The sequence below is a fragment of the Stegostoma tigrinum genome, chromosome 8 (genome assembly GCF_030684315.1).
Source record: "Stegostoma tigrinum isolate sSteTig4 chromosome 8, sSteTig4.hap1, whole genome shotgun sequence".
NCBI classification, from domain to species: Eukaryota; Metazoa; Chordata; class Chondrichthyes; order Orectolobiformes; family Stegostomatidae; genus Stegostoma; species Stegostoma tigrinum.
Window position 1 is genome coordinate 3,943,296 of NC_081361.1, and position 11,389 is coordinate 3,954,684.

Genomic DNA, 11,389 nt, shown 5'->3' on the forward strand with positions numbered 1-11,389 from the left:
ATTCAAAGCTTATTTCACTTTTAACGCCATGAGAAAGTTTAGTCTGGAGTTCCAGCAAATGGCTCACCGTGTCACCATGTTTGTCACTGAAAGTTTATATCCGAAAACACGTTAACTTTTATGAAGATAACAAAGTGTGGAGCTGGATGAACACAGCAGGCCAAGCAGCATCTCAGGAGCAAAAGCTGACGTTTCGGGCCTAGACCCTTCATCAGAGAGGGGGCTGGGGAGAGGATTCTGAAATAAATAGGGAGAGAGGGGGAGGCGGTCCCCCTCCCCATGCCCCTCTCTGATGAAGGGGCTAGATCCAAAACGTCGGCTTTTGTGCTCCTGAGATGCTGCTTGGCCTGCTGTGTTCATCCAGCTTCACACTTTGTTACCTTGGATTCTACAGCATCCGCAGTTCCCATTATCACCGATCACAACTTTTATGAAGGTTTGGTTTGTTTGAACATGACCGGCAGTGAGTTGCCTTTTCCTACCATTCGCAATCTCAGTAAAAAGTCTGGCTGGCCCTGCTTTGACTCCTGTCATAAACAGCCTTTGCGTTTGTACTCAGCTTTCACCCGTAGTCAGCAGAATTCGAACCTGCGCAGGAATAACCCAATGGATTTCAAATCCATCGCCTTTACCACTCGGCCATGACAACTGAGAGAAATGCCCTTCTGTTTCTCTTTTCAGGTCATTTTGCATGGCCAGTCACGCTGTGGATGAATTATTGCTGGGTTTGTTTGAATCTAATCACTTTGCAGATTTCGAAGTGTTTAATGTAATACATGGTGATTCGGGTCGTTTAATTCCAATAGATAAAATAAACGTTCATTTGCAAATGAAAATATACATTGCAGGAAAAAAAAACCTCAACAGATCTGGGAGCATCTGTGGGCAGAGAATTTGAGTCAACATTTCAGAACTTCTTCAGAGCTCTGTTTACTCCTTTATGTAGTGCAGTTTAGGCTTTTGATTCTGATTCCAAGCATTCCCAGCTCTTTATTGTACCTATTAAAACAACATGGAAATAACTTTATGGTCACTCACCTAACAAGATTTCAGTTTGGTGAACATTTTCCTGACTACATTAAAACCCATAACTGTACAGTCAAAAGGGAACTGGTGGAGGGAGAACAGCACTTGTTCCTTCCTCAGTGGCCTCAAACCACCAACTTCACATTTCACAGTCGAAAGCACCAGCCAATTGAACCACATAAAATGGCGAGCTCTTGCAGCAGCCCTTAAAGCGGGCTTGTAGTGAATTCAAACTTTTAACTGCTTCGCTTCGAATGACAATTGTCTTGTAACAGCTGTACTTTTCGAAAATAAAACCTGGGACATTCATTGAGGGGACATGGGATCAGACTGATCCTATCCTCTGCAGACCCATCCACATCACTGGGAACCAGATCTTCTATAACCGGGCCTGTCTCCCTTTGACTCTTTCAGTGCTGTGTCTATTTCTCAGTTTTCTCATTGTCCCGGAGCCGAGATTTGAATTCCTGATGTGCAGGAACGAGAATTCTTTCCATGTCTCAGCTGAGTTCATGTCCCAATAACACCCAGCCTCTTAAAGAAGTGGCAGGTGTCTGGACTGTTTGTGCTCAATTTGAAAGTTCACTCTTCATTCGCCTGTGGTTCCAGTTCCCAGAACGTTCTGGCATGTGGTCAGGGGAGGGAGATTTTGAAGCTTGTGAAATCCACATTGATACCCTTGGGCTGCAGAGTTCCCAAGCAAAATATGAGATGCTGTTCCTGCATCTTTCAGGTGGCGTCATTGTGGCACTGAAGGAGGCCCAGGATGGACATGACACCAAAACCACCCCGGCTCGTCCCCGCCTCCCTAACCATTCCTCCCACCTCAAGCCCCACCCCCATCCCCTATCCACTAACCTCACCCGCCTCACTGACCTGTCCATCCTCCCTGCACTGACCTATTCCCCCCTTAACTTCACACCTACATTCACCTTCACTGGCTCTCACCCTGACTCTTTGACCTGCCAGTCTTCTCTTACCCTGTCATCTCTTTTGTCCATCTTCAATCCGCTTCCCCCTCTCCCTATTTATTTCAGAATCCCCTTCCCCTCCCCCATTTGTGAAGAAGGGTCCCGACGTGAAACATCAAGCTTTCCTGTTCCTCTGATGCTGCTTGGCCCGTTGTGTTCTGTCAAGGCGAGGTATGTTCAAGGCTGAGATAGACAGATATTTAGTCATTTTGGGAGTTAAGTCAATTGTTGGGGAAAAACCTACCCGTTTCACTGATATCTTTTCAGGAAGGAAACTGCCATCCTTACCTGATATGGCTTATGTGTGACTGAAGACCCACAGCAATGTGGTTGATTCTTTTCTGCCCTCTCTGGAAATTGGAAATGGCTGATAAATGTTGGCCTCTCCAAACATCGCCCTCATCCTTTGCATGAATAAAGGATCTGCAGTTCTTGCTATCTCCTGCTAACAGCAGATTTTCTGCAATACATCTACTGAACAACATCAGATTATCACAGAGATAATGGGAACTGCAGATGCTGGAGAATCCAAGATAACAAAGTGTGAAGCTGGATGAACACAGCAGGCCCAGCAGCATCTCAGGAGCACAAAAGCTGACGTTTCGGACCAAGACACTTCTCACAGCCCAGCTTTCTCCACATTGAAACGCAGGGCAATAATATGAATCATTTTGAAACTTGGAGAGAGACACTTCACTGGTGAAGGTGCTTCTGGTGTAGGAACAGGCGCGGGGCTGTGTACAAATCAGGTCGCAAGGATTAGCGTCATGGAAGCTGGTTGGCATTCAGGGTTTGCATTGCTCAGGCAATGGTACAATTCCCAGTCAGGAAATGATGATTTGTATCTCTTCCCGTTAACTGTAGGAATGAAGTAAGTTCCTGGTTATGGACAGAACACGCACTCTGAATCGACCAGAATCAGTCCAGTGAGAGGTTGCCTTCACATTGAAGGATAATGGCAGCAGTTTCATGGGAATTTGACCACAACAAACCTCCCTCCAAGTTTCTCACCATTCTGAGTTTGAACTATGTTGCTGTTCCTTCAGTGTCGTTGCTTCTAAATCCTGGAACTCCCTTTCTAATAGCATCAAAGCTGCACCTACGTGCCAAGAAGTTTGAGTGTTTTAAAAAGTAACTTATCACATCTATCTGTGGAGGAATTAGGGGTGGGAATTAAATCCAATCCCATTGAATGAAGCACTATCCCACTCATCCGGGTTGCTGTTTCTAACCGAACACAAACGGTCAGGAGCACGTTCAGAAGCAAAGTGTGGGAGTGAAACAAAAGAGAAAGGTAACAATGGCTGTGAGGGGCAGCGGGGGCATGAGGCAGGAAGTGAGTGTGGAGATATTGGTGCAAAGATCAATGTTGGCTCCAATGGGTCAGGCTTTACATTTGCTCAGTAACCAAAATGAACCTATTCGTCTTGTTAGGTTCCCTCAGTGTGTGTTAACTTTGTTCATGGGCCCCAAGAGGATGAGCCCATGCTCTTTATCCAGTCAGCTGAAACAGGTGAAATTGTCAGGTTTAAACCAAAGGGTCCACGCCCAAAACGTCAGCTTTTGTGCTCCTCAGATGATCCCTGGCCTGCTGTCTTCATCCCGCTCGACACTTTGTTATCTTGGATTCTCCAGCATCTGCAGTTCCCATTATCTCGGGAGAAAATTGTCTCTTTCCATGTATTTTCACAGGAGAATATTGAGCTGTCAACAATCCATGTGGAAACGTGGTGTAAGATTGAAATTCTCACTGAGTAACACTGATACAGGAAAGTTCCCCAAGTTACTGTGACTGCGGGGTTAAGGAAATGGCCCTATAGATGGGTAAAAAAGTGTGTAGTAAACAGGCGATCTTGAGTTAAAATCCCAGCGGTGCCTGAGCTTTACATTGAAGATTCCTCGTTTCAACGTTTCTGAATTGGCATATTATTGATCTAAACAACAAAGTTACTTGCTCCCCTTTATTCATTCACAGACTGAGGGTGCCACTGGCTCGGCAAACATCTGTTGCCCGTTGCGAATTACCCACCATGTTTGCTGTGGGCCTGGAGTCAGATGTAGGCGTGATCAGTAATGATCAAAGATGCCTGAAGGACATGAGGGAACCACATGGGTTTTGGTCCCCTGACGATGGATTTATGGCCATCATTGCATTCTAAATTACAGTTATTTATTGAATTGAAATCCCATCATCTTCTGGGAGTGATATTTGAACTTTGGTCTCCAGAAAGTTACCTGGCTTTCTGAATAAACAGTCCAGCAACAATACCACTCGACCATTACTTGTCCTGTCGGTGTAGAGAACTGATCATGGTGCCTTTGTTTGAGTGCAGATAATTGTCATTCGGTGCTGGTATTCTTGTCGCCTACTTTCTCCCCATCAGGGAATGGTTTCCTGCTGACAATTAATTCATCCTGGGGTTTGGTAGGAATAACAAGGTCCGGCAGAATAAACTGCAGCCCTACTGCGGAATATTGTTTTAATGAGACAGGCACCACGAACTGATCACTCTCATTCTCTGCTGTTACCCTGTTCAATCATTTTACACCAACAGTAAAAACATCACTGTAATTGTATAATTGCAGCAATTTGTTTCTTTTCTGGTGGATTAGGAATTCTATTTAGAAGTCTAAACACTCACCATGTTTTGAGGGAATAAGTACATCCTTTGTTCGGTCCTCATTGACAGAAACTCTATTTGGAGAATGTCAGCCCAGTTCCAAGCTTTACAACTGGGTTGGGAGTGTTGGTTGTGATGGGGAAGCCTCTCAGCAGCTCCAGTCTCAAATACTCTCTGATTTCCAGACTTTTCAAAGAGCAGCAATGGGAAATGCGGGATATAGATATTGAACCCCTACAGTGTGGAAACAGGCCCTTTGTCCCAACAAGTCCACACTGAACCTCAGAGCATCCCACCTCGACCCATTTGCCTATAGCCTACCTAATCTACACCTCCTTAAGCACCAAGGGCAATTTAGCACGGCCAATCCACCCACCCTGCACATCTTTGGACTGTGGGAGGAAACCCATGCAGACGCAGGGAGATTTCACAAATTACACACAGACAGCCGCCCAAGGCTGGAATTAAACGCTGATCCCGAGCACTGTGCCACCGTGCTGCCCTCAATATGGATGGTTAGAGAGTCGAAGAATATAAAAGGGGATGAAGTGAATAAGCAAAGACAAGCAGAGATGCATATTGAGGTAGACACTAAAAGGACCAATTCTCCATTAAACACTGCTGCTAACTAACTGAAAGGAAAAGGCAAATAATTCCATACAAGCAGAGCCTTTCACCAACTGAGGGAGACGGAAGCAGCATTACAGCAGATAAAAATCTGTTAAAGTTGTAAAGTTGATGACTGGAAACTAATGCGATATTTTGATAAATATACTGATTCGACAGACAAAAGCGATAATTTCCCTGGTGTTATAATATAGAGGGGCAAAACTGACCTGGTTCTGACGAATGCTTAGAGGATCTGAAACGTTAACTCTGTATCTCTCCACAGGCCTGCTGGGTCACTCTGTCAATTCCTGTTTTTGTTTCAGTTTTCCAGCATCCGCAGTTCTTTGTTTCATGTTAGCTTGAATACTGTTTGGGACACAGTTAGTTACCTCACAGCCCCTTTCCTTCCCTCATAGGGGAGGTGATGCAATCCATGCAATCGATTGTCAGAAGAACACATCCGGGACACTAATGCCCTTTCGGGATGAAAACTGCCCACCCTTACCTGGTCTGGCCTACATGTGACCCCAGACCCACAGCAATGTGGTTGATTGATTGAATGCTGCCGAGCCAGTCGTGCCAGTTAATGAATAAAATTACAATGAGTCAGCAAAGCTGGTGTCTCTAAAAGCTAGGAGGGAAGATCTTCAACTCAATATTTCAAACCAGGTGGATCCAAAAACACCAAATCTGAACCACGAGACAACAAGGGAACACGCTGGAGGGCTTGTATCATTTCACAATGACATTGTTTTTGCCTTTCCATTATTGATCCTTTTGGTTACAGGTCAGTTTCTCCTTGTCTTCGAGTTTTTATCACGTGGAAAAAAATGACTATCTGGGCCATTGTGTCAGTGCGCGTCATCAGGTATCTATCTATCCTAATCTCAGTTTCCAGTATTTGGCACACCGTGTTGTGCATTCTGATGTATGAAGGGCAAATATCAATGAGATTAACACTGTAATCAAGGTTTTGTGACAGTAAAGCTGTGTTACAGCCCACTTATGGAACTCATCCTCACGTTCAGCCACAGAGGGAGATATACGGACACATCCCTCAGGATGACACTGACTCCAGGTGCTTCACATTCACTCTGTGTCCCCACACATGTTTCGCCGACAAAAGGCAGATTTACATAGAACACAAACAAATTCTCCAGGCAATGAAACCTGTTGTTGTGAGCTCGGAAATGAAACCAACAGTGAGCTGAAAAGGTCCCCTGCTCATGCACAACTTCCAATTTCATAGTTTAGCTTCGCGGAATCTGACAACAAAATCACCCGCCATATATTCCAAATTCAGATGAACATGTCAGCTTTCTAGCCTTGAAAATGGGCGAGCCGTGCTCAAGCCAGGCAGGACTCGAACCTGCAATCTTCTGATCCGAAGCCAGACGCATTATCCATTACGCCACTGGCCCACAGTGGGCACCTGGCTTCTAGTTGAGTTGAGATTTTTACGGGGACCAAGGTGGAAATGTGATACATGAGGTGAGCACCAGCAAAGGTAGCCTCTGTTGCTGCTTCACTTCAATGGACCCCACGTTGGGAAGCAGTAAATTTCACTTGCAAAAGAAGCAAATTTGTCCTCAGATGCCTGTTTCATTGTCATCTGTTTCTCTGCTGAGACTTGGCATCGTTTTATTCAGTTACTGCGCCAGTTTACGAACCAATCTAGTGAAACATTATTTCACACAATTACTAACCCTAAACGTTCGTCCGGTGAAGTGGATGCATGTGACATATTTGCAGCAAACACCCTTCGCAATCATAGACTGAAATCAATTTCATAAAGAACCACCGCATGCTCCCCTGAATATTAAAAAAAATCAGAGGCAACAACGGCTCTTGCAGGATTCACGCCAGCAACGTCTCACATTTCTAACAGCCACCTGATGTGAGAATCAGACCACAAGACCAATGACGCAGTCTGCTGATGCACCACTTAACAATAAATGAGGTGCCAATCATGCAGTGATGATCTCCCTACCTCGGATGTAGCAGACAGAGTTGAAGTTCTATCTGCTCCAGAGGTATGTAAGAACATATCTGAACGTGTTGCTTAAAAAAATCCTATTCCCTGTTGCTTCAATGAATGCAGCAATGAACATTTTCTGTTTATTCTGTCTCACTATCCCGGAGGCAGAGCTCTCTCCATCGGCAGACTCGTTAAACTATTTGGCCACGGGCAGGCAGTGCTGGGGGTGGTCCACACTTTGTCGCTGTCTCTCAAACACTGGAAGAAGGAAGGAGCAGAAGGGGTGGAGTCAGACTTATACGGCAAGTTGTAAATGGTGATTTTGAAATTTCATCAAATGACATTTATCAGAGGCAGACAGAAAGATGGAGAGCTGCTGGGAAAGATAGAAGACAAAACTAGAGATTAATCTCTTCAGCAACTTAAAATGCGATCATTCTGTGCAGCCTGTTTGATGTTCAGAACTTGTCCGTACACCGGGCGTCCGTTTGTTTGTGATCTCCACAGCCGGAGTTAATGTCTGACACCACAGTCCCACGTTGAGAGAATCCGAGTGAAGCACTCACACACTGAGAGACATTCCCAACGGCCCTGAGTCGCGGGGCTGCAGACTGTACAACGCAGAAGGGAGGTTTAATAATGAGCCATTGTTTCTTCCCCACCCGCTCCCTCACAGAGACATGGAGAGTGACATCATAAATCCATGGTGTCATTCCCGTGCAGAAAGAAGCTGTTCAGCCCATAGATTGCACAGCGACTCGCTGCCTCTTGTATTTCTCTGTAGTTATTCACAATCGGTGATATCTGTCCCTAATAATGGTGAACTCTGTCTGTGTCATGATGCAGTCTCTGACATCCTGATTCTTTTGTCATTCATGCCTGAAACAGCGTGGGGAATTATTGCCAGGCATGAAAACAAAAATACTGCAAGTAATGAGTTTCTACTTCACCGGTTTATTCCCATCTCAGAGAGGAAGTTTTACATTCCGTTCGGAGCAGACAGACTGAAAACAGGAGAAGACCATTCAGACCTTCACAAGTGTATCAGCTCTCCTGTGTGAACTTGGCCAGTGCATCAACATGAGGAATTTATTTCAGATACGTGAAGCTGAGCAAAGCAGAGAGCTGATTAAAATGTGTGGTGCAGGCCACTGCAAACCACAACTCTCACCTGCAGAAAATAGCAGAGGATGGTTTTGATCCAGCGATTTCTGGGTTATGACCCCAGCATCACCCACTGCGCCACTCTGCTACATTGTTGGGCGAGCTTCACAGGCAAGTATTCAACTTTCCATCTGCAGTGCAGCATTTCCATTCGAGGATGATGTTAAATGTTTTTCACTGTTGTTTTGTTGCACAGACGTGTCACAGCTGTGCAAATATAACTTTTGTCTTATTTCCCACGTTCTGTTGGTCGATTTCACTCAGAATCACAAAACTTGTCACAGCACAGACAGAGGCCAGGCACCCTACCTTAGTTTTGCCACGTCTCCACAATAAGCAAATGATTATCACTTTCAGTATCAATCTTTTGCCTTCTCCCTGTAGCATCTGCACAGGTACTTATAACATTACTGTCCAATTCCGTTATGTGTTGATTGAATCTGCCTCTGTCGCTGTCAGATATTGATTTACCGATCCTAACCACTCCTTGTGAGAGAGCGTTCTTCCTGAAGTCACTTTTACTTCGTTTTCCTCATGCCTTCCAATCTCTGCCTCGTCATTCTCAATCCTTTCAGGTGTGGTGTGGTAGCACTTTCACGCCTTTATTTCCACTGTCTAGACCCCTTGTGACTTGGAGAGCTGCATTCGGATCGCTTTACAGACTTCTGTTCCCCAAGGAGAAATGTCTCAACTTTCCAACCCATCTTCATTTCTGACATACAGGTACATTTTAAACCTTCAATATTTGGACCCATCTTTGATGCTCCTTACTCACAACACCTTCACTGCCTCCAGAAACATTTTGTTTTGATGCAGCCTGGCCTGTTGTGTGTTTCCAGTCTCCTCTTTGACCACCATTCACATGAACCTGTTCACCGCTACCTCCAATCATATCACATTCCTGTTTTCTGAAGTTTCACACTCGAAATTGAGCAATACTTCAGCCTAAGGATTCAGAGTCCGAGTGCCTGTGTGAACATCCTAAAACTCTTCCTCTTCCTTTGAACAAGTGCGCCCCTTTGCCTTTTTCACTGAACACAGAACGGTACTTCTAGTCTATCCCAAAGTCAAGCAGTTCGACCGCATTTCACGAAGCTGCTTTTTGAGTTAATTAATTGGGTATTTTGACAAAATGAGTGTGGTTGTGTGGGATACGAGACAGGGCCCTCTGGCACTTCTAAATGCTGTAAGATCCAAAGCAAGAATCATATCCCTGGATCAATGAGCCACCTGTAGGCCAAATGGCCAACTCCCCAACCAACTGAGACTCACTTCATGTGACATACATCCCACATTGCTTCAGGAATTCCAAGGATCAAACAACTTCCAGAACACTGAACACAGAACGGTACTTCTAGTCTATCCCAAAGTCAAGCAGTTCGACCGCATTTCACGAAGCTGCTTTTTGAGTTAATTAATTGGGTATTTTGACAAAATGAGTGTGGTTGTGTGGGATACGAGACAGGGCCCTCTGGCACTTCTAAATGCTGTAAGATCCAAAGCAAGAATCATATCCCTGGATCAATGAGCCACCTGTAGGCCAAATGGCCAACTCCCCAACCAACTGAGACTCACTTCATGTGACATACATCCCACATTGCTTCAGGAATTCCAAGGATCAAACAACTTCCAGAACATCATCGTCTCATTCTGTCTCCCTGCTGCAGGGCGGTGCTGTTTGTCCATTAGCCCAGAACCGTCTCATTAAAACATTGTTTTTCTGCCTGCAAGCAGTGCTGGGGAAGGGCAGTGCCCTTTCGATCTCCTCCCTCTCAGTCACTTGGGGTGGGTGAGTCAGTTACACGCATATGCAGGTAATTATCAAATTGTGAACTTTTCCCCAACGCCTGCTATCCGAGAGATAGAAAGACGGTGAGCTAGTGGGAAAGAGATAAGTGGACACAGGAGACTCTTCCCTTGGGTAAATTAAAATAAGTTCTTTTCTGGTGCAGCCTGTTTGATTTTCAGGATTAGTCTTCAAACAACAATCCCGCAGGCAGTCTTTTGCAAAGCTGGCATTAGTTTCTTTGCTGCATCCACTGCAGGAGTTAATGTCTGACCACGTTATGTGAATCTGAGTGAAACACTCGCTCACTGAGAGACATCCCCATGGGCCCTGAGCTACGGGGCTGCAGACAGTACAAAGCGGAAGGGAGGGTTAATAATGAGCCATTGTTTCTCCCCCACCCGCTCCCTCACAGAGACAGGGAGAGTGATGTCATAACCCCATGGTGTCATTCCCACGCAGAATGAAGCCGTTCGGCCCATCTACTCTCTGTCACTTGTATTTCTCTGAGGTGTTTTCCCAATTGGTGATATCTTGCCTTAATAATGGTGCCTATGCCGTGATGCTGTCTCCGACATTCTGCTCCTCTTGTTATTTGCATCTTAGCATGGAGAATTACTGCAGGGCATGGAAGAATGTGTTTCAACTTCCCCAGTTTATTCCCGTCTCAGAGAAAAGGTTTACAAATCAGTTCAGAGGCGACCGACTGAGAACAGCAGAAGAACTTTCAGACCGTCACAAGCATGTAACCTCACCTGTCTAAATTTGACCCGTGTTTCAGTATGTGATATTTAATTTCACACACATGAAACTATGAGAAGGGGAAAATTGATCAAAACACAGAACAAAACATGACGCACCTGGTGCAAAGAGGAGAGGATGGTTTCTGATGCTTTTACCTCACAGTTATGGTGCCAGCATGCTCCCATTGCACCACTTTGCTGTTGGATGCAGTGGTTTTGTTCAGACAAGGATTCAGCTTTACATCTGGTTTGTGGAATGTACCGGCAAGAATGATGCCAAGAGATCTTCACTATTGTTGTGTATTATTCTGTTGCACAAACGTGCCATGGCTGTGTAAGTATAACCGCTGTCTCAGTTCCCACACTCTGTTGGTCAAAATCTGATTCCATTCAGAATCAAAACATTTGTCACAAAGCAAATGGAAACCATGCAGCCAGCCTAGCTGTGCCCGCTCCCCGCAATGAGTAAATGAGTACCTCTTTTGCCTTCT

General features: G+C 45.1%; 1 non-coding gene across 1 annotated transcript; it reads right to left on the minus strand.

Moving 5' to 3' along the window:
- Nucleotides 1-567: 567 nt before the first annotated feature.
- trnas-uga (transfer RNA serine (anticodon UGA)) lies at nucleotides 568-649 on the minus strand. The gene has a single exon. It is a non-coding gene; the product is annotated as a tRNA-Ser (tRNA).
- Between the last annotated feature and the right edge of the window lie 10,740 nt (nucleotides 650-11,389).